The following is a 27,743-nucleotide window of genomic DNA, read 5'->3' as shown; positions in this document are numbered from 1 at the left end:
GTGTACGTATAAGCTAACTTTCAGTCACCTGTTAATTGAGAGAGTACTAAAAGTACTTCAATGAAATGAGGTAGTGATTTCAGCTGGACAATGACAGGCAAAACGCAAATTCCCATCGATGGCTAGGCACGTTACAGGGAATTCTTCGGAACACTCACTGCGTAAAGCTTGACTGTTAACTCAACAACGCTAAAAAGTACCGTAAAACCACAACCAAAGCAGAACACAGCAGTGGTTTAGTTGGACAAAAGCGCACTAGAAGACACGCCCAAACATACTCGCTTTGCGGACAGATTTGTCACGATTATCACTAATTGGCTGTCGTTTTATGACCACTGCACCACAGCAGTGTATTTTTGATACCTGCAAAAACGTGTTTGATTTGACGTCCTCTAACTGGTCTGACAGGTAATATCGCTTTGCTTCTCTCCTACCTGTGTATTAGAGCGGAAGCTTTCGTAAGACATTTGTAATTCGCAATCTATAGGCGATTGGAGAGTTTGTATAGATAACCTACCCTTAGGGAAACATATTGCCTCATTTAGCTATAACTAAAAGAAGTACTTTCTTGTGTGATCCGCATACATCGGAAACGAGCATGACGTCTGCATGCCATGCATAGCCTGACGATGATACTGTGTAACGAAACTGGTAGGGAGTAGGTAAAGTAAAAAGTTGCGACTATAGAGTAATACAAGTACAGGAAGACTGAAAAAGAAAGAAACGACTTCGGTTGTTTATTACAGACAAATTATGAAAGATAGGAACACACGGCGCGTGTCACTGGGCAGAGAAAGTTTCATAGTTGAAACGATCTACATCCCCTCCCTCCCCCCCCCCTCCCATGAACCATGGACCTTGCCGTTGGTGGGGAGGATTGCGTGCCTCAATGACACAGATAGCCGTACCGTAGGTGCAACCACAACGAAGGGGTATCTGTTGAGAGGCCAGACAAACGTGTGGTTCCTGAAGAGGGTCAGCAGCCTTTTCAGTAGTTGCAGGGGCAACAGTCTGGACGATTGACTGATCTGGTCTTGTAAAACTAACCAAAATGGCCTTGCTGTTCTGGTACTGCGAACGGCTGAAAGCAGTAATTTTTCCCGAGGGCATGCAGCTTTACTGTATGATTAATTGATGAAAAAATGGTTCAAATGGCTCTGAGCACTATGGGACTTAACAGCTGTGGTCATCAGTCCCCTAGAACTTAGAACTACTTAAACATAACTAACCTAAGGACATCACACACATCCATGCCCGAGGCAGGATTCGAACCTGCGACCGTAGCAGTCCCGCGGTTACAGACTGTAGTGGCTAGAACAGCGAGACCACCGCGGCCGGCGATTAATTGATGATGGCGTCCTCTTGGGTAAAATATTCCGGAGGTAAAGTAGCCTCCCATTCGGATCTCCGGGCGGCTACTACTCAAGAGGACGCCGTTATCAGGAGAAAGAAAACGCGTTCTACGGATCGGAGCGTGGAATATCAGGTCCCTTAATCGGGCAGGTAGATTAGAAAATTTAAAAAGGGAAATGGATAGGTTAAAGTTAGATACAGTGGGAATTAGTGAAGTTCGGTGGCAGGAGGAACAACACTTTTGGTCAGGTGAATGCAGGGTTATAAATACGAAATCAAATAGGGGTAATGCAGGAGTAGGATTAATAATGAAAAATATAGGAGTGCGGGTAGGCTACCAAAACAGTATAGTGAACGCATTATTGTGGACAAGATAGACACGAAGCCCACGCCTACTACAATAGTACAAGTTTATATGCCAACTAGCTCTGCAGATGGCGAAGAAATTGAGAAAATGTATGATGAGATAAAAGAAATTATTCAGGCAGTGAAGGGAGACGAAAATTTAATAGTCATGGGTGACTGGAAGTCGAGAATAGGAAAAGGGGAAGAAGGAAACATAGCAGGGGAATATGGATTGGGGCTAAGAAATGAAAGAGGAAGCCGCCTGGTAGAATTTTGCGCAGAGCATAACTTAATCATAGCTAACACTTGGTTCAAGAACCATGAAAGAAGGCTGTATACATGGAAGAACCCTGGAGATACTAAAAGGTATCAGGTAGATTATATAATGGTTAGACAGAGACTTAGAAACCAGGTATTAAATTGTAAGATATTTCCAGGGGCAGATGTGGACTCTGACCACAATGTATTGGTTATGAACTGTTGATTAAAACTGAAGAAACTGCAAAAAAGTGGGAATTTAAGGAGATGGGACCTGGATAAAATGACTAAACCAGAGGCAGTACAGAGTTTCAGGGAGAGCATAAGGGAACAATTGACAGGAATGGGGGAAAGAAATACAGTAGAAGAAGAATGGGTAGCTTTGAGGGATGAAGTAGCGAAGGCAGCAGAGGATCAAGTAGGTAAAAAGACGAGGGCTAGTAGAAATCCTTGGGTAACAGAAGAAATATTGAATTTAATTGATGAAAGGAGAAAATATAAAAATGCAGTAAATGAAGCAGGCAAAAAGGAATACAAACGTCTCAAAAATGAGATCGACAGGAAGTGCAAAATGGCTAAGCAGGGATGGCTAGAGGACAAATGTGAGGATGTAGAGGCTTATCTCACTAGGGGTAAGATAGATACTGCCTACAGGAAAATTAAAGAGACCATTGGAGAAAGGAGAGCCACTTGCATGAATATCAAGAGCTCAGATGGAAACCCAGTTCTAAGCAAAGAAGGGAAAGCAGAAAGGTGGAACGAGTATATAAAGGGTCTATACAAGGGCGATATACTTGAGGACAATATTATGGAAATGGAAGAGGATGTAGATGAAGATGAAATGGGAGATATGATACTGCGTGAAGCGTTTGACAGAGCACTGAAAGACCTGAGTCGAAACAAGGCCCCCGGAGCAGACAATGTTCCATTTGAACTACCGACAGCCTTGGGAGAGCCAGTCCTGACAAAAATCTACCATCTGGTGAGCAAGATGTATGAGACAGGCGAAATACCATTAGACTTCAGGAAGAATATAATAATTCAATCCCAAAGAAAGCAGGTGTTGACAGATATTAAAATTACCGAACTATCAGTTTAATAAGTCACAGCTGCAAAATACTAACGCGAATTCTTTACAGACGAATGGAAAAACTGACAGAAGCCGACCTCGGGGAAGATCAGTTGGGATTCCGTAGAAATGTTGGAACACGTGAGGCAATACTGACCCTACGACTTATCTTAGAAGAAAGATTAAGGAAAGGCAAACCTACGTCTCTAGCATTTGTAGACTTAGAGAAAGCTTTTGACAATGTTGATTGTAATACTCTCTTTCAAATTCTGAAGGTGGCAGGGGTGAAATACAGGGAGCGAAAGGCTATTTACAATTTGTACAGAAAGCAGATGGCAGTTATAAGAGTCGAGGGACATGAAAGGGAACCAGTGGTTGGGAAGGGAGTGAGACAGGGTTGTAGCCTGTCCCCGATGTTATTCAATCTGTATATTGAGCAAGCAATAAAAGAAACAAAAGAAAAGTTCGGGGTAGGTATTAAAATCCATGGAGAAGAAATAAAAACTTTAAGGTTCACCGATGACATTGTAATTCTGTCAGAGACAGCAAAGGAATTGCAAGAGGAGCTGAACGGAATGGACAGTGTCTGGAAAGGAGGGTATAAGATGAATATCAACAAAACCGAAACGAGGATAATGGAATGTAGTCGAATTAAGTTGGGTGATGCTGAGGGAATTAGATTAGGAGATGGGACACTTAAAGCAGTAAAGGAGTTTCGCTATTTGGGGAGCAAAGTAACTGTTGATGGTCGAAGTAGAGAGGATATAAAATGTAGACTGGTAATGGCAAGGAAAGCGTTTCTGAAGAAGAAAAATTTGTTAACATCGAGTATAGATTTAAATGTCAGGAAGTCGTTTCTGAAAGTATTGGTATGGAGTGTAACCATGTACGGAAGTGAAACGTGGACGATAAATAGTTTAGACAGAAGAGAATAGAGGCTTTCGAAATGTGGTGCTACAGAAGAATGCCGAAGATTAGATGGGTAGATCACATAACTAATGAGGAGGTATTGAATAGAACTGGGGAGAAGAGATGCTTGGGGCACAACTTGACTAGAAGAAGGGATCGATTGGTAGGACATGTTCTGAGACATCGGGGGATCACCAATTTAGTATTGGAGGGCAGCGTGGAGGGTAAAAATCGTAAAGGGAGACCAAGAGATGAATACACTAAGCAGATTCAGAAGGATGTAGGCTGCAGTAGGTAGTGGGAGATGAAGAAACTTGCACAGGATAGAGTAGCATGGAGAGCTGCATCAAACCAGTCTGAGGACTGAAGACCACAACGACAACAACATGATGTACATACGGTATACATTATAGCCAACATGAGAATCATGCGTTGCTCGAGAAACATCGAAACGGTAGCCATTTTACTCCACACACGAATTAACAAGTCCCTTTTTATTGATTCGATAACTTCAACAATTCGATTTCTCTACTTTTCAAGAGTAGCTGCCATAGGTGGTACAAAGGCTGTTGTCTTTTCTGTGCCGCACAGAAATATACTGCAAGGTGTGTCGTCTGGTGACCTGTGAGCCCAAAAGCAATGAACAGGATCTTGTTGTCCACCTCTTACAATCCAACATTGTGGGGTGGTGTTGCCAAGATAAAGCGGCACCTCAAGGTGAGGCGAGATGTCGTCATACATAAAAAAAAATCATAGGAATATTCGTCAAGTTAAGGAAACAACGAATTTTTCAGCAGGTCCGAGTATGACATAATTGTCACATTGAGTTTCGTTGAGTCTCTTTCATCTTCGACGACAGCAGCAGGATATTGTGACCCCCAAATTCTTATATTACGACGGTTTACTTTACCAGCTATATAAACGTCGATTCATCCGACAAGACGAATCATTTGGAGAAAGTTTCTTCTGACGTATCCAGGATAACTGAAATACCTAATTTATACTTTTTGCTATGGGTGCCGGGGCGCAGCTGCTGGAGTATCTGCAACTTAAAAAGCTTCATTTGCAGGCGTCGTTCCAGAACACGCCACAACTTTGTTTGTGGGAGTTGATGTGCCTGGCCTGCCGGTCTTGTGGACTTCCGAAGGCTCCGTGAGAACGCTTGTCGGATACGCTCGACATTTTCATCTGATGTGCGTGGCTGACCAGAGCTCTTCCCCTTGAATATGCAACCAACTTCCAAGAATTTTGTGTCCCAGTCATTAATCTGCTTGTGCAGTGGCGTTTTCTTGTTGAATCGACGGTGGAATACACGTTGCACTTGAACAACGGGTTGACTACGCGCAAAATGGTTTCTCTTGTGCTGTAGTCGCCATGTAGCCAAAAACAAAAACAAAACAAAAAGAAAAAAAAATTGCGCAGTTGACTCTAAACTTTGAACCCTCCTCTGTCAGCGACACGTGCAATGCGTTTCTGTCTTTTACAGTTTGTCTGTAACAAACATTTGGAATCTCTCCTTTCTTTTTGAATCACCCGGTACTTTTTTCTGTTACCGTTCATACTTGAAGACACTCTTTCGTAATACAGTAACTGAAATATTTAGTTTTTTATTTAATTTGAGTTATCTATATGAGTTTTATGTCAATTTTTGTTTGAAAATTATAAGTTTATTAATATAATACAATAATTTAGAGTTTCCAGAGAAGCTAAAGGCTTCAGTATAACTGGTAGGTGTTACATTGTTCAACGTTTTGTTTTTAGTAGTATAAGCATATGTTTTACACTGTAGCCATTCCTTCAGTTAACTCTCTCTCAGTTAGAATCTCGGTTACATTTATGCTTGTTGTTGAAAACTGTTATCTGTGAAAGCTTCGTTTCGTACGAGTTATGAATGAAACAGAATCAAAAGTTATCTCTGGTTAAGCTTCGTTATTTATGGATTTTAATAAAATTGCAGTTATTGAAGTGCTACGATTTTATATCTGAGGCTGATTGATTCAAAAATACTAGACTGCACTTAATACAATTTTGAACTCAGTCTCAATACAACAATAGTTAAACAATATTCTTGAAGAAGTTAACTTCCGATCACAGCACAGAGCGATCGGCTGATTGTAATTTATTTGAAGAATTTCATCGACTATATCCTACATCTACCTGGGTACGCTGCAAATCATATTTAGGTGCCTGACAGAGGGTTCACTGAACCACCTTCAAATTCTCTATTATTCCAATCTCGTATAGTGCGCGGAAAGAATGAACACCTATATTTTTCCGTACGAGCTCTGATTTCCCTTATTATATCGTGGAGATCGTTCCTCCCTATGTAGGTCGGTGTCAGCAAAATGTTTTCACATTCGGAGGAGAAAGTTAGTGACTGGAATTTAGTGAGAAGATTGCGTCGCAACGAAAAACGCTGCTCTTTTAATGATTTCCAGCCCAAATCCTGTATCATTTCTGTGACACTCTCTCCCATATTTCACCATAATACAAAACGTGCTAGCTTTCTTTGAACTTTTTCGATGTACTCCGTCAGTCCTACCTGGTAAGGATCCCACACCGTGCAGCAGTATTCTAAAAGAGGACGGACAAGCGTAGAATAGGCAATCTCCGCAGCAGATCTGTTACATTTTCTAAGTGCTCTGCCAATAAAGCGCAGTCTTTGGTTAGCCTTCCCCACAACATTTTCTATGTGTTCCTTCCAATTTAAGTATTGTATTAATCGTAATACCTAGGTATTTAGTTGAATTTACGGCTTTTAGATTAGACTGATTTATCGTGTAACCGAAATTTAACTAGTTCTATTTAGCATTCATGTTGATGACCTCACACTTTTCGTTACGTAGGGTTAACTGCCACTTTTCGCACCATTCAGATATCTGTTTAAATCGTTTTGCAGTTTGTCTTGATCTTGACTTTATTAGTCGATAAACGACAGCGTCATCAGCAAACAACAGAAGACGGCTGCTGAGATTGTCTCCCAAATCGTTTATACAGATAAGGAACAGCAAAGGGCCTATATTACTACCTTGGCGAACGCCAGAAATCACTTCTGTTTTACTCGATGACTTTCCGTCAATTACCACGAACTGTGACCTGTCTGACAGGAAATCACAAAACCAGTCACATAACTGAGACGATATTCCATAAGCACGTAATTTCACTACGAGCCGCTTGTGTGGTAGCGTGTCAAAAGCCTTCCGGAAATCCTGAAATACGGAATCGATCTGAAATTCCTTATCAATAGCACTCTACACTTCTTGTGTATATTGCAGCAACCTCTCTGACTTTCAGCGTGTAATCCGACGTGAAAACTTAATTACGACGAATATAAGGTGTCAAGACTTTTATCTTCAGTTCTGAGTGCTTAAAATTAATTCTAATTGAAAACATACGGTGTTTGTTCGCCGAATTAGACTGAGCTTACTTAATAATAGAGCCTGCGAATAGACAATTTACGATTGCGTTACGTCCGCTATTACCGTTTCAGAGATTTTAATGAAGTTTGTGACTCCTCCCAGCTTAAAAATAAAAATAAAAATAAACACGACACTACAGGTCGAAGACATCGTAACCCTCGAAAATAATAAACTAAAATTTAGCATCCACGAAAGACTACAGAAAGGAGAAGGAGCCACAAACTGACAGCATGTCGGGAATACGTAATCCTGGCGCCAAGTCCAATTCTTGGTTGATTGTGTCTTTTTTTCCGAATACTTTTTCTCGAATTACCCAACACTGCTGTGCCTCCGATGTTCTGTAGGTGATTTTCACACGCAAGACCAATTTATCATCGAACTGAGGAAAAACGTCTATAACAGCAACTTCCAAGCACAAGTTTGATCAGGAAGAGTGTTGCACTTTAGCGATTACGTTCCTAGTAGGAAAAATATCTTTCACATGTAACGTTCGTAGACACAAGACTGCCTAGTGAGAGTGTAATCCCCAGGCGCCACATCTGGACTCAGTTTCAGCGAAAGCAGGCGCTAACGTGCAATGTACGCATCTGGCGGCGGGAGAACTGGTGTAATTCACGGCCCGCGGGCAATCAATACGACACCGCTCTTCCTGATGGCAATGCAGGTCCTTCCATTACCGCCAAAAATAATGCTCGCCTGCATTGGGAAAATTCTCGTTAAAATCATCCCTCTCGCGCCAAGTCGGAGAGCTAAAATTTTTGCCAGCAGACCGGCAAACTGTAAATTGCTTCCTCCGTGTTCCCCGTTTCTCCATGTGTAATAAATGTGATGTAGCACAAAAGCGGTTACCGTCCGTTAACGTGTGACGGTGCACGTACAGCATTCGGGAACTGCCTTGAACTTAGACGGGTGAAATTGAGCAGCCTTCGTATTCTACATCAGCCTAATAAACAATGTTAGATTTCGTAGTTTTGTTAAGGTGTAGGCTATCTACTGTAAAGTTGTTAGTTATCAGGTGAAAAATTGTACAAAGAGCTGGCGAAGGGAGAAATGGAGGAAGATTGGGGTTTAATGTTCCATTGAGGACGAGATCATTAGGATGGGCAAAGTCTCAGACAGGGGAAGAAAACTTAGGGAAAACTTGCACTGCTTCTTCGAAGGGATCACTTAGCAGTATTACGAAAATCCTGAAGCTGATGGTCGGATGGGGATGCAAGTCGCAGTTCCCTCGGATGCGAGTTCACTATCTTAACAACTGTTCTACGACGATCCACAACACGTGAAAGAAGCAAGTTATGGAATCACTTTGCATAAGTCTGAAGTTAACGATACGTCGGGTAAATCTCCACTGAATACTTACCTTGTTACTGATGAAAGGACTAGAGAGGACATAGCGTAGCCACAAATAATTGTTAATTGTTAAATTACCGGTATTTATTTTTTTGGACACTGCTTTGTGGAAGACTTTATAGCTGATGTCGATTCGGAAGCTTGTAAATCTAGTTGTTGATGATGAAGATGATAATGATGATGACAATAATGATGGTGAAAAAGAAGAGAAAGGATGAAACTTTGTTCCCAGCTCTTCTAGAGTATCATCGAGGGGGCCATACAACTTTGCGTCTAAATCCGAAGAACAAATTACGATCAACACAGCCACGTCGACCCACTTCTTGAGCGCTGTAGAGAGGATTCGAATTTAAATTAGAACACTTGCTGAAATTCTGTGGTCAGAGACATTTTTCTTTTATGCTTTCTCTATCCGATGGCCATGGAATTCTGAGAAGCTATCTCAGAGACGAACGCTACCGAGTACTCGTGCCTGACGGAAGCTGACGGATTTGAACACGAAATAGAGCTTATCGAAAACTTATGGTAAATGTACGTTCCTACAGTTCAGAAAATTCACAGTAAATTGTAAACAATAGAAGTTTACGTCAAACAGGTTTAAATAGGCGCAAGACATAATCATCATTTTGTAAATGACTCAGTTTCACACACGATGGGTGTGTCAGCTAGAGACCGCATGATACATGTTTAAAAACTGGATAATAAGTTATTGCTACGTTCTGGTCGACCCCCACTGCATCTTTCTCGTAGAACATTTTAATAATACATAGAAAAACTTTAAGGTTGCTAACTGGCTCGCAAGTGATAATGATTTCGTCGTTTTAGAGGTTACTTTGTCTGTCAGTAAGTAACAACTTTAAAGAAAAACTATTAGTTTATCCTCTTACACATACAGCTTATCGACCTGATAGCAGAAACAGGCCATACAGTTCCCTATATTAATGGCACTGGCGCAATAACTACAGGGTTATTACAAATGATTGAAGCGATTTCACAGCTCTACAATAACTTTATTATTTAAGATATTTTCACAATGCTTTGCACACACATACAAAAACTCAAAAAGTTTTTTTAGGCATTCACAAATGTTCGATATGTGCCCCTTTAGTGATTCGGCAGACATCAAGCCGATAATCAAGTTCCTCCCACACTCGGCGCAGCATGTCCCCATCAATGAGTTCGAAAGCATCGTTGATGCGAGCTCGCAGTTCTGGCACGTTTCTTGGTAGAGGAGGTTTGAACACTAAATCTTTCACATAACCCCACAGTTGGAAATCGCATGGGGTTAAGTTGGGAGAGCGTGGAGGCCATGACATGAATTGCTGATCATGATACCACCACAACCGATCCATCGGTTTTCCAATCTCATGTTTACGAAATACCGAACATCATGATGGAAGTAGGTTGGAGCACCATCCTGTTGAAAGATGAAGTCGGCGCTGTCGGTCTCCAGTTGTGGCATGAGCCAATTTTCCAGCATGTCCAGATACACGTGTCCTGTAACGTTTTTATCGCAGAAGAAAAAGGGGCCGTAAACTTCAAGCCGTGAGATTGCAGAGGCATCCGTAAGCTTTAAACTGCGCATACCATCACCGAATGGAGTTAGCAGTTGGTAGATCTTTGTTGAACTTCGTCCTGAAGTGTCGTTGCACTGTTATGACTGACTGATGTGAGTGCATTTCAAGCACGACATACGCTTTCTCGGCTCCTGTCGCCATTTTGTCTCACTGCGCTCTCGAGCGCTCTGGCGGCAGAAACCTGAAGTGTGGCTTCAGCCGAACAAAACTTCATTAATTTTTCTACGTATCTGTAGTGTGTCGTGACCATATGTCAATGAATGGAGCTACAGTGAATTTATGAAATCGCTTCAATTATTTGTAATAGCCCCGTAGATATTTCCATTGATGGTCAAAAATAAGATTTTACCGCCATTGCACAGTCAAAAAATTGCTCGATCGTATGGAGCAATAATGAGACCGGTCCATGGATCCAATTCAGAATAACATAGGAAGTGGGCTTGGCGGCGCCAGATGTTTAGGAGAAGCAGCAGACATGTCCCTGGCTTGCTTTGTCATTGCACCAAAAACTAGTCATACTCTGGCATGTGAAATACATCCAAGGAATTCACTGAGATTTGTGTAATACAAGATCTATTTTTAGGCTTCTTGTCCCTCCCAAAAACGCTGTTTCGTAGCAACATTTAGATTCCTGAAAATGAGAAGCTAACTACACTCCTGAAAATGGAAAAAAGAACACATTGACACCGGTGTGTCAGACCCACCATACTTGCTCCGGACACTGCGAGAGGGCTGTACAAGCAATGATCACACGCACGGCACAGCGGACACACCAGGAACCGCGGTGTTGGCCGTCGAATGGCGCTCGCTGCGCAGCATTTGTGCACCGCCGCCGTCAGTGTCAGCCAGTTTGCCGTGGCATACGGAGCTCCATCGCAGTCTTTAACACTGGTAGCATGCCGCGACAGCGTGGACGTGAACCGTATGTGCAGTTGACGGACTTTGAGCGAGGGCGTATAGTGGGCATGCGGGAGGCCGGGTGGACGTACCGCCAAATTGCTCAACACGTGGGGCGTGAGGTCTCCACAGTACATCTATGTTGTCGCCAGTGGTCGGCGGAAGGTGCACGTGCCCGTCGACCTGGGACCGGACCGCAGCGACGCACGGATGCACGCCAAGATCGTAGGATCCTACGCAGTGCCGTAGGGGACCGCACCGCCACTTCCCAGCAAATTAGGGACACTGTTGCTCCTGGGGCATCGGCGAGGACCATTCGCAACCGTCTCCATGAAGCTGGGCTACGGTCCCGCACACCGTTAGGCCGTCTTCCGCTCACGCCCCAACATCGTGCAGCCCGCCTCCAGTGGTGTCGCGACAGGCGTGAATGGAGGGACGAATGGAGACGTGTCGTCTTCAGCGATGAGAGTCGCTTCTGCCTTGGTGCCAATGATGGTCGTATGCGTGTTTGGCGCCGTGCAGGTGAGCGCCAGAATCAGGACTGCATACGACCGAGGCACACAGGGTCAACAGCCGGCAACATGGTGTGGGGAGCGATCTCCTGCACTGGCCGTACACCACTGGTGATCGTCGACGGGACACTGAATAGTGCACGGTACATCCAAACCGTCATCGAACCCATCGTTCTACCATTCCTAGACCGGCAAGGGAACTTGCTGTTCCAACAGGACAATGCACGTCCGCATGTATCCCGTGCCACCCAACGTGCTCTAAAAGGTGTAAGTCAACTACCCTGGCCAGCAAGATCTCCGGATCTGTCCCCCATTGAGCATGTTTGGGACTGGATGAAGCGTCGTCTCATGCGGTTTGCACGTCCAGCACGAACGCTGGTCCACCTGAGGCGTCAGGTGGAAATGGCATGGCAAGCCGTTCCACAGGACTACATCCAGCATCTCTACGATCGTCTCCACGGGAGAATAGCAGCCTGCATTGCTGCGAAAGGTGGATATACACTGTACTAGTGCCGACATTGTGCATGCTCTGTTGCCTGTGTCTATGTGCCTGTGGTTCTGTCAGTGTGATCATGTGATGTATCTGACCCCAGGAATGTGTCAATAAAGTTTCCCCTTCCTGGGACAATGAATTCACGGTGTTCTTATTTCAATTTCCAGGAGTGTATTTCAAAGAGCAGGTTCTTTGAGAACTCCACTGCACACAAGCATTTAGTTCGCCATATTGCATCACTGTTACAGCTTATCTCTCACGATTTTGACATTCAGAAAGTCTCAACTATATGGATTGTCTCTGAAATGAAAGCTGCAAAGTGTCTCTGAGAGTTAAATTTGAACAGTGCAAAGGTGTCATGAAGCTTGCCAAGAATTATGTAGCAGCCTCAGACAAAAGTTCTGTAAGGTGGTTTGCAACAGGGTTGTCACAGATGCTAAGTACAGATCACCAGCAGGAGAAGCGCAATGAACTGATTATTAGCCTTCTACCCCGATGACTTTTATAACGGGACCTATTTTTTTTTCATTTTTTCTTAAATCCTCCGACATCTCATAAGGTTTAGTAACCTGTCAGGTGATAACAGATGTTGTTCTTTATTACCTGTTTATATTTTGACATCAGATTCAAAAAATAAAGCTTTCGGTGCAAGAGTACGAGAAGTTCAAAATTTTCAGAATTCAATAAATATCATAATAAACTTGGCTTGTGTAATAAGCTATTATGGTATGAGTTGCTTTCTGTCAATTCGTATGGATCGGTGAGTGTCAGGTAAGGTAGCCTACCTCGGTCCGCTTGAATTTCTGGTGGCCTTCTCGTGGTTCTACTGAGGTATGCCACCTTAGTAAGTCCATCAAATATGTTGTCAAATCGTTCCTTCGATCTGTTCCATCTCCGTAGTGTGCATAGTTCGACTACGTATCAACTGGAGCATTCTTACTGCCAGACGCGCAAGTAACATGTGTTCAACCACGCGGGGTAACCGCGTGGTCTATGCGTCCTGTACCGGTTCAAGCGGCTACCCCCGTCGGAGGTTCGAGTCCTCCCTCGAGCATTGGCGTGTCCTTAGCGTAAGTTAGTTTAAGATAGATTAAGTAGTGTGTAAGCTAAGGGACTGACGACCTCAGCAGTTTGGTCCCATAAGATCTTATCACAAATTTCCAAACATATGCTCATGTAACGTTGTAAAAATTACCATAACAAAACATACAGACTAGCGACAGCAAGGTGAGTGTCGTCAACCACCAAATGCGACCTACACACAACACAAACGTTCAGACTGTACTAATACTGGCAGAATATCTGACTCAGTTCAAAAATCCTGTTGTTTGCACTCAATTGCGCAAACGAAATGTGATAGCAGGTTTCAGTGTTGCTCGGTAATAGCAACCTATATGAGCACTACTTCGATAATCAGTCAGTCAAGTAAATGATGTAACCATTATCTAGTGGACCTTATCTAATTTCTTATGTTTTCCTCAACTCGAATAAGTGCGTGTAATTTAATGAGCATTGTATTCTGAACTTCTTGTCTGCCCAATTTTATTTAGATATTGTGCACGCATTGTAATGTCACTTTTGAGCGGTTCACCTCATGACCCACAACGCTCTTTGCAGAGGTAATAAATCCTGATTCGTAGAAGGAGACAATGAACACATAATTGTATAATTATTAATTTCATTAAAGTGGCTGAACCATTACGCTTGTCGTTACATGGCGGGCTGTTCATATATAGGGTTGTCGGCAAGAACATGGTAACCAGCAAGTGATTACTTGTGAGAAACGTGAGGAGAACATGTTATAAAATCTGTATGCTACTTACAAATACCATTTAATCATGTTTTAATGATGAGAATGATTAATGATAGTTGGCAAAATTGTATGTTAGGTTATACTGAAGAGCGTTATCATGTTTAGTTTGATTTTCCAACAGGGTTACGAATAAATCACAATTCAAAAATTTACTTGCATTTTCTGGAACAAGTAAAGTAAACAAAAAAAACGGATTACACTTTGAATATTATACGAATTTTCTTACTTAAACGTTTAAACATTTAATTACGTTTCACAAATCTGCATATCTCTATTAGTATCTTCGTCCCAGTCTCCTGTTTTTCGTTTTTTTTTTTTGCCTTTTTTGTACTTTCATGAAATAATTATTGTGGTCGCCGGCTGAAATATATCGTTGTAAAATTGCTATAGCTTTCAATTTAGTTTCAGCAGTTTCTCTCAGACCTTTGTATTTCCATGAGAACTGAGATTGTAATGAGTATCTTTTTTGTTCCCTACGACAAAGATTTCCTGTAACCCCTCCCCCGTTTTAATTATGCCTTATCTTAAGTTTCATTAGTGATGATAAAGGCAGCAACGTCTTTAAATTGAACAGAATTCCCTTCTTCATTTTTGGTTCGAAATGTGAACGTTTATTATGGTCGACTTTTCTTAAACTTTCTACCCACTGCTGAGGAGAGAACACAAACTGTACACGTCTTCTAACATAACTTTCATCTTGTTCAAAATCTTGGTCAGATGATAGTATCGTGTGGCGTGAGATGAGAAAGTATTGTTCTGTTGCCTTTAGCGCCCACTTGCAACCATGCAACTATAGAATGCATGGGTCTCCTCCAGCAGTAGATTCATCCCAGAGGCAAAAGTAGCCTGTCTCACTTTGGCAGTCCGGTGTACTTAGTTTATACAACCAAATTTTTCTCGAATAGAAGGCTGGTTCGGCACTCAGTTTTGGAATAGGAAGAGATTGTTGCAAGTCAAATGTGTACAAGTATACCGCTCTTGGCAAGTTATCTGAATTTCTTAATAGTTTTTACTCCTCTTTATGAGTTCCACAAGGGATATTCCTGCACACAGAGATCTTTCGTCATCTCATCAGTATTCTTGCTGGGTCTACATTCCTTAATATGCAGATGAATTGAATGGCATCTACAATCACTCTGGGAATGCTTGAAACAGATATTTAGTTTACGAAATAATTTTCTATACCTGTCCGTTCAGACTGAATCAGTGTTCCTTCCTTTGTAAACATTGTTTCGGTAGTCATCAATAATACCAATCAGTGGAAATTTATGGCTAATATACAGTGAAGAGCCAAAGAAACTGGTACACCTATCAAATATCGTGTGGGGTCACCGCGAGCACGCAGAATGCTGCAAAACGACGTGGCATGGACTCGACTAATGTCTGAAGTAGCGCTGCAGGCAGTTGACACCACGAATTCCGCAGGGCTGTCTATAAATCCATAAAAGCACGAGGGGGTGGATGTCTCTTCTGAAGAGCAGGTTTCAAGGCATCCCAAATATGCTGAATAATGTTCATGTCTGGGGAGTCTGATGGCCAGCGGAAGTGTTTAAACTCAGACGAAAGTTCCTGGAGCCAGTCGGTTGCAACCCAAGTCCGTTGGTATGCACAATGAATGTGAATGGATGCAGGTGATCAGACAGGATGCTTAAGGATGTGTGACCTGTCACAGTCGTATCTATACGTATGAGGGCTACCACATCACTCCAACTGCACACGCCCCACACTATTACAGAGCCTACACCAGCCTCTACAGCGCCATGATGACATTCAGGTTCCATGGATTCATGAGGTTGTCTCCATACCCGTACACGTCCATCTGCTCGATACAATTTGACACGAGTCTCGTCCAACCAGGCAACATGTTTCCAGTCATCAACAGTCTAATGTCGGTGCTGATGGGCCCAGTTGAGCCGTAAAGCTTTGTATCGGGCAGTCATCGACGGTACACGAGTTGGCCCTCTGCTCTGAAAGCCCAAAGGTATGATGTTTCATTGAAGGGTTCGCACGCTGACACTTGTTGATGGCTCAGCATTGAAATCTGCAGCAATTCGCGGAAGGGTTGCACGTCTGTCACATTGAACGATTGTCTTCAGTCGTCGTTGGTCCCATTCTTGCAGGATCTTTTTCCGGCCGCAGCGACGTGGGAGATCTGATGTTTTACCGCATTGCTGATAATCACAGTGCATTCGTGAAATGGTCGTACGGGAAAATCTCCACTTCATCGCTACCTCGGAGATGCTGTGTCCCATCGCTATTGCGCCGACTATAACACAACACCGAGCGAGGTGGCGCAGTGGTTAGCGCACTGGACTCGCATTCGGGAGAACGACGGTTCAATCCCGTCTCCGGCCACCCTGTTTTAGGTTTTCCGTGATTTCCCTAAATCGTTTCAGGTAAATGCCGGGATGTTTCCTTTAAAAGGGCACGGCCGATTTCCTTCCCCATCCTTCCCAATCCCGAGCTTGTGCTCCGTCTCTAATGACCCCGTTGTCGACGGGACTTTAAAAAACACTAACCTAACCTATAACACAACGTTCAAACTCACTTAAATCTTGATAACCTGAAATTGTAGCACACTTGTTGTCTTATGTAGGCATTGTAGACCGCAGCGCCGTATACTGCTTGTTTACGTATCTCTGTATTTGAATACGCATGTATATACCAGTTTCATTGTCACTTAGTGTACACCCTGTCCATATTTTGCTGCGTGCTGTAGTGGGTTTGATAATTCGGAATTTTGTTAGTGTGTTGAAGCATAAAATTTTTCTGCTACTTTGTGAAAATACTCTTTCTCCTGTTGTGAGAACTTCTATTATCTAGTGACCGGATGCTCATGCTTTTCGGTATATTTCTAGCCAAACTCTGCACCCTTCCTTGCCTTTTCTGAAGCCCATGTATATCTAGAACCTTTCACAACGATATATTGAGTGCTATCCCTTCGCTACTAAAAGGTATCAGATAGATTATATAATGGTAAGACAGAGATTTAGGAACCAGGTTTTAAATTGTAAGACTTTTCCAGGGGCAGATGTGGACTCTGACCACAATCTATTGGTTATGACCTGTAGATTAAAACTGAAGAAACTGCAAAAAGGTGGGAATTTAAGGAGATGGGACCTGGATAAACTAAAAGAACCAGAGGTTGTACAGAGATTCAGGGAGAGCATAAGGGAGCAATTGACAGGAATGGGGGAAATAAATACAGTAGAAGAAGAATGGGTAGCTTTGAGGGATGAAGTAGTGAAGGCAGCAGAGGATCAAGTAGGTAAAAAGACGAGGGCTGGTAGAAATCCTTGGGTAACAGAAGAAATATTGAATTTAATTGATGAAAGGAGAAAATATAAAAATGCAGTAAGTGAAACAGGCAAAAAGGAATACAAACGTCTCAAAAATGAGATCGACAGGAAGTGCAAAATGGCTAAGCAGGGATGGCTAGAGGACAAATGTAATGATGTAGAGGCCTATCTCACTAGGGGTAAGATAGATACCGCCTACAGAAAAATTAAAGAGACCTTTGGAGATAAGAGAACGACTTGTATGAATATCAAGAGCTCAAATGGAAACCCAGTTCTAAGCAAAGAAGGGAAAGCAGAAAGGTGGAAGGAGTATATAGAGGGTCTATACAAGGGCGATGTACTTGAGGACAATATTATGGAAATGGAAGAGGATGTAGATGAAGATGAAATGGGAGATACGATACTGCGTGAAGAATTTGACAGAGCACTGAAAGACCTGAGTCGAAACAAGGCCCCCGGAGTAGACAATATTCCATTGGAACTACTGACGGCCGTGGGAGAGCCAGTCCTGACAAAACTCTACCATCTGGTTAGCAAGATGTATGAAACAGGCGAAATACCCTCAGACTTCAAGAAGAATATAATAATTCCAATCCCAAAGAAAGCAGGTGTTGACAAATGTGAAAATTACCGAACTATCAGCTTAATAAGTCACAGCTGCAAAATACTAACACGAATTCTTTACAGACGAATGGAAAAACTAGTAGAAGCCAACCTCGGGGAAGATCAGTTTGGATTCCGTAGAAACACTGGAACACGTGAGGCAATACTGACCTTACGACTTATCTTAGAAGAAAGATTAAGGAAAGGCAAACCTACGTTTCTAGCATTTGTAGACTTAGAGAAAGCTTTTGACAATGTTGACTGGAATACTCTCTTTCAAATTCTAAAGGTGGCAGGGGTAAAATACAGGGAGCGAAAGGCTATTTACAATTTGTACAGAAACCAGATGGCAGTTATAAGAGTCGAGGGACATGAAAGGGAAGCAGTGGTTGGGAAGGGAGTAAGACAGGGTTGTAGCCTCTCCCCGATGTTGTTCAATCTGTATATTGAGCAAGCAGTAAAGGAAACAAAAGAAAAATTCAGAGTAGGTATTAAAATTCATGGAGAAGAAATAAATACTTTGAGGTTCGCCGATGACATTGTAATTCTGTCAGAGACAGCAAAGGACTTGGAAGAGCAGTTGAATGGAATGGACAGTGTCTTGAAAGGAGGATATAAGATGAACATCAACAAAAGCAAAACAAGGATAATGGAATGTAGTCGAATTAAGTCGGGTGATGCTGAGGGAATTAGATTAGGAAATGAGACACTTAAAGTAGTAAAGGAGTTTTGCTATTTGGGGAGCAAAGTAACTGATGATGGTCGAAGTAGAGAGGATGTAAAATGTAGGCTGGCAATGGCAAGGAAAGCGTTTCTGAAGAAGAGAAATTTGTTAACATCCAGTATTGATTTAGGTGTCAGGAAGTCATTTCTGAAAGTATTCGTATGGAGTGTAGCCATGTATGGAAGTGAAACATGGACGATAAATAGTTTGGACAAGAAGAGAATAGAAGCTTTCGAAATGTGGTGCTACAGAAGAATGCTGAAGATTAGATGGGTAGATCACATAACTAATGAGGAAGTATTGAATAGGATTGGGGAGAAGAGAAGTTTGTGGCACAACTTGACCAGAAGAAGGGATCGGTTGGTAGGACATGTTCTGAGGCATCAAGGGATCACCAATTTAGTATTGGAGGGCAGCGTGGAGGGTAAAAATCGTAGAGGGAGACCAAGAGATGAATACACTATGCAGATTCAGAAGGATGTAGGTTGCAGTAGGTACTGGGAGATGAAAAAGCTTGCACAGGATAGAGTAGCATGGAGAGCTGCATCAAACCAGTCTCAGGACTGAAGACCACAACAACAACAACATCCCTTCGCCTGCCGGTTTCAACCTTCTGCAATTATGTACGTTTTGCAGGAGTGACTGGAAACTGGCCGTGGAGGTAAGCATTTTGGACATAAAACTGCCAAGTTCCCAGAATTCTGAAAATAATTTCTCTACGATGTTCTTGAACATCGCTGCGGAACGTTTAAGTTTTCAACCAAAACTTTCTCCCATACGTCTCATCTCGCGAAGGAGCAATCCATGGCATTATTACTCCCTTCCTGTAATGAATCAAAATTCCAAATATTTTTTGAAAGCATAGATGTATGTATAATATATTTCACCTCGGTTGTGTAAGCTCTTGTTTATTTTCCTCAGATTCAGTCTTATTCTCTTGGTGAATACACTGCTTGAGGAGGCATTTTCTACTGCTTAGTTACCGCTGGTTTGTTGATTGCCTGTAGATCATCAATTTGTGTTCCTGTATTATGTTCAGTAATGGTAGATTTTGTTTTAGTACATAAAATACCTGGAAAACCATGTCATTAGGAGATAAATAGGGTAGTAATTTGCAAAATACCTAACATGCAAACATTCCTAACCCCCTTAAGTGGCATGAACTACTATCCAAAAGGTGATAACTCACACAAGCGTTGTGTATTTACTTACTGAGTAAAGAAGTATAAGTTCTATTAATTCCAGAAGTAAAGTTCATGACAAATTATTTATTAAGATACACTTTTTTGTGATAGACACCTATCTCAGGAAAGAAAATGGATTTTCTATAACAAAACCTGGTGTCCTGCGTTATCTGCGATAGTTCATAGATTTTATTGGCTTCCTCAGTCGTCAGATAACGCCTCACTAGTATTTAAATCTTCCTGATCAAAGGAAAACCTCTTTTTATTCCTTTGTTTCCTTCCAGAAGCAGCGCGTATTTCACCTGTAGCAAGCATCTTCACTTGTGCGCTACCGGCTTCTGTCCTCTAAATTACACGGATTTGGCATAACAAAACTTAAATAGAATGACATATGTTGAGGGGTAACTGCTTAGAGGGCAGATGGGTCAACGAACGAACCGTATGGGCGGCATTTTAACTCAAGAAATCATTGAATGTGTGTTACCATGTTGTCGTCCATAGCCCTGCATATCGTGTAGGCAATTTGTTTCAGTAATTTGCCTCTGATTGTAACAGCGCATATGCAGGCGCTTTCTAGTATGAAAGGTCAAAAGCACTTTACGAATCAAGCAGTCATTCTTAAGGATTCGTAAAAAGTGAGATTGATAGTCACGTATAAAACAGCTTACAAAATCCAGAAATTCAAATAGGAATTCAGACCAACATACAGTAGATAATACTCCTCCACGTTACAGAGGGCTCGGCTTGCTCATGCTGCTTAACGCGCATTGCGCCAGGTAGCGTTGCAGTGAAGTGAACTTGACCCGTTGGCCTAGTGCATCGAAATGCCTGAGAGGATTTTAGGCAATTTTTCAAGCCCGTTTTCGCAAATTTTGGCTTGTTTTCCAGTCTCCGCGTCAGAAAATAGAATAAAGAAACCGTTAAAATGTATTACAGAAAGATGAAAGTTTATACGATTCACAAACCTATAACCCACACGATATCACTCCATCCGCTCCCATTATGACGATTCACAGCTATTATCACGTTATTGTGACAGCAGTAGCAGTGCGCTATCTTATACCAAGTATACGGACATCTATTCGAGGATATTATGTTGGGTGTGTACACGCTTCGCCTGATGTCTGTTCGACACACTTTCAGTGAAGTGTTTCAACGTCTGTGGGGGAATGACAGCCTATTCTTTCTCAAGAGCCGAAATCAGAGAAGGTAGGTGATGTAGGAGGTTGGTGTCTGGAGCGAAGTCGACGTTATAGTTCGCCTCAACGGTTTCCCATTGTGTACAGATCATGGCAGTGCAGCGGCATGGTTTCTTTCATCCTTTACCTGTGAAGTCGCTGCAGCAGATCACCTGTAGTAAAGCCGAGCAGAAACCTACCGTACTGGAACTCGCACCAGGTTGCATACAACATAACTCTTCCAGGAATCGGGAAACGGTCTTAATTTTGAATGAGAGGTGGAAATACTGGAAAACTTTGGTATAATCTGAACCTTGATAGTGTATACGGTCGCTGCCAAGCCCGTGCTAATCCTAACACAGTCACGCACGAACCCATTCATTCACGTTAGCAACTTTATGGTAACGTATATTCAAAAATCTGAACAGCAACAAAGCACGATTTGTCCTTAAATGAAAATGCTCGCCATACTGTTACGTTTATTGGTGTCTAAAGCAGGCAAGTTTTTAGCCACCGGTCTGGTCAATATGCCACGCTTCGTTACTGTCGTTCTTCGTACGCAAAATTACTTAAAAACTCCGTACTTTCTACAAAAAAAAGATAATAATAAAAATACCACGAATAAATATGCCTTCACACTAAGCCAGTTTTGAAATATGTAGCACAACTAAAACCGCCAGATTATAACTTGCTTCGGAGCTCATACAACACACGACCGTATCATTGAAAGGCTGGGCTCCAACTCTTTAGACTGCTGTAAGCATTCTCTGTGTCTAGCAGAAACGACGCGTTCTGATTGATCAGTTTTCCTTAAGGCCAATAGAAAAACATTCATCTCCCCCATTAGTCCGCGCTTTTTATGACTAAGCAATCAACAAATCAGACCTTTTTGAACTGTACTTTGCCGGCCAGTGTGGCCACGTGGTTAAAGGCGCTTCGGTCTGGAACCGCGCGACCGCTACGGTCGCAGGTTCGAATCCTGCCTCGGGCATGGACGTGTGTGATGTCCTTAAGTTAGTTAGGTTTAAGTAGTTCTAAGTTCTAGGGGACTGATGACCTCAGATGTTAAGTCCCATAGTGCTCAGAGCCATTTGAACCATTTTTTGAACTGTACTTTTTCCGGAAGTAAATATTTAGCTTTCTGATATTTTGTTTATTCCTTATACTAGTAACAATTTTCATTTGCACTCGTATTAGCTTTCCTTTTACCATAAACTTGCTTATCGTATTACGATACAAAACTCGCCGTCGTCTGCATCCACACTGTCTTAAAAATTTCTCGCGCTACTAGAAGTAAATACCCTGGGAGTAGTGAATCAACTTAAATCACTTAACAAATGCAAGTTTTCTGGTCCAGACTGTATACCAATTAGGTTCCTTTCGGAGTATGCTGGTACATTAGCTCCATACTTAACAATCATATACAACCGTTCGCTCGACGAAAGATCCGTACCCAAAGACTGGAAAGTAGCACAGTCACACCAATATTCAAGAAAGGTAGTAGGAGTAATCCACTAAATTACAGGCCCATATCTTTAACGTCGATATGCAGCAGGATTTTAGAACAAATATTGTGTTGGAACGTAATCAATTACCTCGAAGAAAACGGTCTATTGACACACAATCAACATGGGTTTAGAAAATATCGTTCTTGTGAAACACAACTGGCTCTTTATTCACATTAAGTGCTGAGTGCTATTGGCAAGGGATTTCAGATCGATTCTGTATTTCTGGATTTCCGGAAGGCTTTTGACACTGTACCACACAAGCGGCTCGTAGTGAAATTGCGTGCTTATGGAATATCGCCTCAGTTACGTAACTGGATTTGTGACTTCCTGTTCTAACATTCTGCGTGGTGTCTGTTTGTTCTATATCGTGTCTCCCTACCACATTCGCGCAACGACGCTCTTAGCGTGTTTTTTAGGGAATTGACTAGTTTGAACCTGGGACCTGTTGCTGGTAAGGAGACGCCAGAACACACATGACATGTAGAGTTCAGAAGAGTTCAGTGAGACTAGCAATGATATAACCAAATACTTAATGATTTCAGCGTCAGCTCCACTGCACTCCCTGTAAAAGAATCTTAATACTAACTAAATTTAGTGGAAGGGGTTTAAGGCTTTCCTATTTTTAGTTAGCTGGTAAAATAACGTCGAAAAAGCAGTTAAGTTTACCATTAAAAATTTTATTCTACTCACAAAACATTGTTTGTAAATTTCACTATTGATAAAAGGAAATGTTTTAGTACAGGATGGTAAAAACCAACTGCGTTCAACAAAAATGTGAACGAATATTCCCTGAATGGGTATCCAAGTTCTACAATGGATCGAAGGATGACCTACGCCATATCAGATCTATTATCTAGGTTTAAATTAAGTTTCACAAGAGAGAAAACTATCAAAATGGTCTACAGTGACCCTCAATTATCTTTAGTTACTTATCTAACTTGTCGTAAATTACAGTGGCTGATGTGGTTTCTCAATAACTATAAAACAGAAAAATCATCGCGTTTCAGATTATTTACTTCAAGTGGCAAATGTGAACACCATGAGCTTTAATTGACGATCGGCACTAGTATTACACAAAAAGGGTGTGTAACAGATGAGACTTCTGCAGTTCTTAGTGAAGCTTTATGCGCTGATATGTGGCATCACGTGCATTCATTACCTTGTCGGTGTTCGTCAGCGGGCGGCGGACAGCAGAGCTCGGCTCACCTCGCCATCTCGGAAGCAACTCTCTCCTCACTTCTCCTTACTACAATTTACCGAAGTTGGTTTAAAAAAACTATATGGCTGTGTTTTCATCTGACCAATCAGGGTCTCAATGTTAACCTTAAGCTCCGACTACAAAAATTCTGTCTATCCAATGAGAAACGTTATAATTTTCGTGGTGGGGCAATGTTTTTAAAGTTTGCAACGTAACAGAGACGCGAAAAAGTCTCACGCCAAATCTTGCAGCTGGTGTGGTCCTTTTAGTGTTATCGTAAGATATATACTGTTCTTCTGGAGGGCTCTATCTTTTAACATGGGCTGGGGGGTGGTCCTGACGTAACAGAGACGCGAAAAAGTCTCACGGAAAAACTTGCGGCTTTGGTAGCCCTTTTTGTGTTATCGTAAGATCTATACTGTTCTTCTGGAGGGCTCTAGCTTTTAACATGGGCTGGGAAGTGGTCCTAGCGGTTAGCTGGCGACGTGGGTGTCCGTCCCTTATCATAGGGCCTTCTCGCTTAACACGGCTCTGCTCTCGGCTTCTGTTCTCGTTTCTCCTCTCGGAACTGCGTCTGTCTCACGGTGGGAAGGTATGACATGCATTTAGGCGTTCTTGTGTTAGTCTGTGGTATTCCATTTGCTCACCCGTTACTCTTATTACTTTGGTTAATTTAATGTCACGATTTATTTGGAGCTATGTGACATACTACTGGAATTGCTTATCATGTCAAGGTTTTCATGGAAAGTGTTGGATTTGCCCGACATCTTACAAGCCCAGTGTGCTACTAATTTTCACGGAAAGCCATCGAGTAAAACAGAAGTGATTTCTGGCGTTCTCCAAGGTAGTGTTACAGGCCCTTTGCTGTTCCTTTTCCATATAAACGATTTGGGAGACAATCAGAGTAGACGTCTTAAGTTGTTTGCAGATGGCGCTGTCGTTTATCGACCAATAAAATATTCAGAAGATCAAAAATTGCAAAACGATTTAGAACAGATATCTGAATGGTGGGAAAAGTGGCATATAACCCTAAATAACGAAGAGTGTGAGGTCATCCACATGAGTGCTAAAAGGAACTCGTCAAACTTCGATTACACGATAAATCAGTCTAATCTAAGAGCCGTATATTCAACTAAATACCTAGATATTACAATTACGAACAACTTAAATTGGAAGGAACATATAGAAAATGTTGCGTGGAGGGCTAACCAAAGACTGCGTTTTATTGTCAGAACACTCAGAAAATGGAACAGATCTTCTAAGGAGACAGCCTACACTACGCTTGTCCATCCTGTTTTAGAATACTGCTGAGCGGTGTGGGATCCTTATCAGGTAGGACTGACGGAGTTTATCGGAAAAGTTCAATAAAAGGCAGCACGTTTTGTATTATCGCGAAATATGGGACAGAGTGTCACGGAAGTGATACAGGATTTGGGCTGAACATCATTAAAAGAAAGGCGTTTTTCGTTGCGACGGAATCTTCCAACGAAATTCCAATCACCAACTCTCTCCTCCGAATGGAAAAATATTTTGTTGACATGGACCTACATAGGGGTTAACGATCATCACGATAAAATAAGGGAAATGAGAGCTCGTACGGAAAGATATAGGTGTTCATTCTTTCCGCGCGCTGTACGAGATTGGAATCATAGAGAATTGTGAAGGTGGTTCGATGAACCCTCTGCCAGGCACTTAAATGTTATTTGCAGAGTATCCATGTAGATGTACTTCGTACAGCGTTCATCAATAGCACAGTGATCACAGATTTACTTTAGACCACATTCACGCATCATTCACAGGACTAAAAGCATATAAAAAGACTGTACAAACATAAATAAACAAAAAAGCCATCAAGAAATGAATAGAACAATTAAAAAAAAGACATTCTCTTGACCTGTTTTTTAATGCCTCTGTGCACTACTGCCCTCTAGCAGGTGAAAATTAGAGCTACGCGCTCGACTGAACCCGCTTCAGACCGTCTGTCACTGTGCATCCATGAGTCACTCTCTTGATACACAGGCTCTAGACAGGAGCGGTGTAAGGCACCACGCATCAGCAGGTCACTCTATTTTAGAAATGTTATTGTCCTCAAACCGACGCTTTACAAGTGCTAATTCATGACAGCCTGTTTTGTCATGCTGATGAAAACGGCCATCGTTTCCGAACGGCTCTACTGCCGTACACATTACACGATGCTGTAAAATGTTTTCATAAGTTTCGCATGTACAGTTTTCTTAATCGCAATAAGGGGGTCACACCATTAATCACGAAAAATATCGCCGTATCCTAACACGACGTACTCCGTTTGTGATTCTTCACTCCAGCCATCCACTGTCCAATGGCGTAGTTCACCATCTCAAGCACAGCTTGTCATCGACTACTACAGAAATGTGGGGCTTGTGTGTAGGTGCTTGACCGTTGTACTCCATAATCTTGACATCCCTAACCATAGACTTTGTGGTAGCGAGACTACTGATAGTACTCCGGAACTCAAGAGTGATTCCTTCCGCTAATTCTGTTTGATTTTTACAACCACCCTCCACAGTGCTCTCGACACTCGCTGTCCGCTAGTGCACCAGGTCTACCTGGTCCTGGTTTATCTGTGGTTCTTTCGTAGCATTTTCACTTCACAATCACGTTACCAGCAGTGGACGTCGACGGTTTTAGAGAGGTTGAAATGTCCCAGGTGCCCACGTCACACAGGCGACATCCCACGATTAATGCATGTTCCAAGTTCTGTTTGCCGACTCATTTTACTATTACTCCTTCTCTGCTGACGGTAAACACCGCCGCCTTTTCTACAGCTGCGTCTGCTTCTTGTGACAGCGTGCGGTCAATACTTTCGATAAAGTTGTGTATATACTATCATCTAAACATACTGGAAACTCGTGTAACGTAATTCCTATTGATACACTGCTCAAGTTGGTGGAAGGATCCTACTTCTTTTTTTACTTCTATGGGGAGGGTGTTCAAAAACTGGTACAACGTTATGACAAGTGCCTCAGCACTGTCGGAAATTAGGTAGAAAAGTAGATTAAGGTACAGGCTTTCATGCAAAAATAAAATTGTTGAGATACCTTAGCACGTTTCTTCTTTTTTAAATTTCAAAACGGTACTTACTTAAAGAAACACGCCTCGTATAAGCAGGCAGTATGTCCACCGTAACTGAGCTCAATTCTGTAAGTTACTATGAAAACGTCTTAAGCATAAGACATCTATTATGTTTTGTCTGGACCCTCTTGGAAGTAAACTTCTCCCTTGCCGCAGCATCAAAACTGTATGGCACTTACTAAACGGTCCAGTGATACAACACATCGCTCGTCATCGGATCTTCTCTACTTCCTATAAATCCAACCTGTTGAGAATCTCTATACTCAAAAATTGTTGGAACTAAACTGCGAATGATCTCTGTACTCAAAAATCGGCAAAACAATTATTGGCAGCAAGGTATTCGTAGATGTGTTACATTTCTATAACATTCTTCCAATGTATTACATCCTTGCATGTGTTTTTGTAAAAATAATTTTTATGTGTCTTTCCACTTTATGTCACTCCCACACACTTCACAGTTTTCACTGTTTCCAGTAATAGTGTAATCGAGGAGAAATGGACGTGTCTGTCGTCTTACGCCCAACACATTACAATTTTTAACGTTAAGTTTGAACTGGCCGTTCCCGCACCAATCCATTCCCGGACCAGATTTCGTTATGTCAAACTGAAATATTGGCTCATTTCCGTTAGCTCTGAAAATTCTTTCCCGAAGCATGGAACTACATTGTAAAAATCGAACTGACCGCCACCTTTTATGAAATTCTTAGACCTCGACTGGTGATGAGATTAACAACAGATGGATGTTGTACTTACTGATTAAGATTGGATTGATATGGGGGAAGAGGTCAAACAGCGGGGTCATCGGTCTCATTGGATTAGGGAAGGATTGGGAAGGATGTTGGCCGTGCCCTGTCGAGGGAACCATCCCGGCATTGGCCTGAAGCGATTCAGGGAAATCACGGGAAACCTAAATCAGGATGGCCGAACGCGGGATTGAACTGTC

This window comes from Schistocerca americana, chromosome 1, assembly GCF_021461395.2.
Source record: "Schistocerca americana isolate TAMUIC-IGC-003095 chromosome 1, iqSchAmer2.1, whole genome shotgun sequence".
In the NCBI taxonomy this organism is placed as follows: Eukaryota; Metazoa; Arthropoda; class Insecta; order Orthoptera; family Acrididae; genus Schistocerca; species Schistocerca americana.
This window is presented reverse-complemented; position numbering follows the sequence as displayed.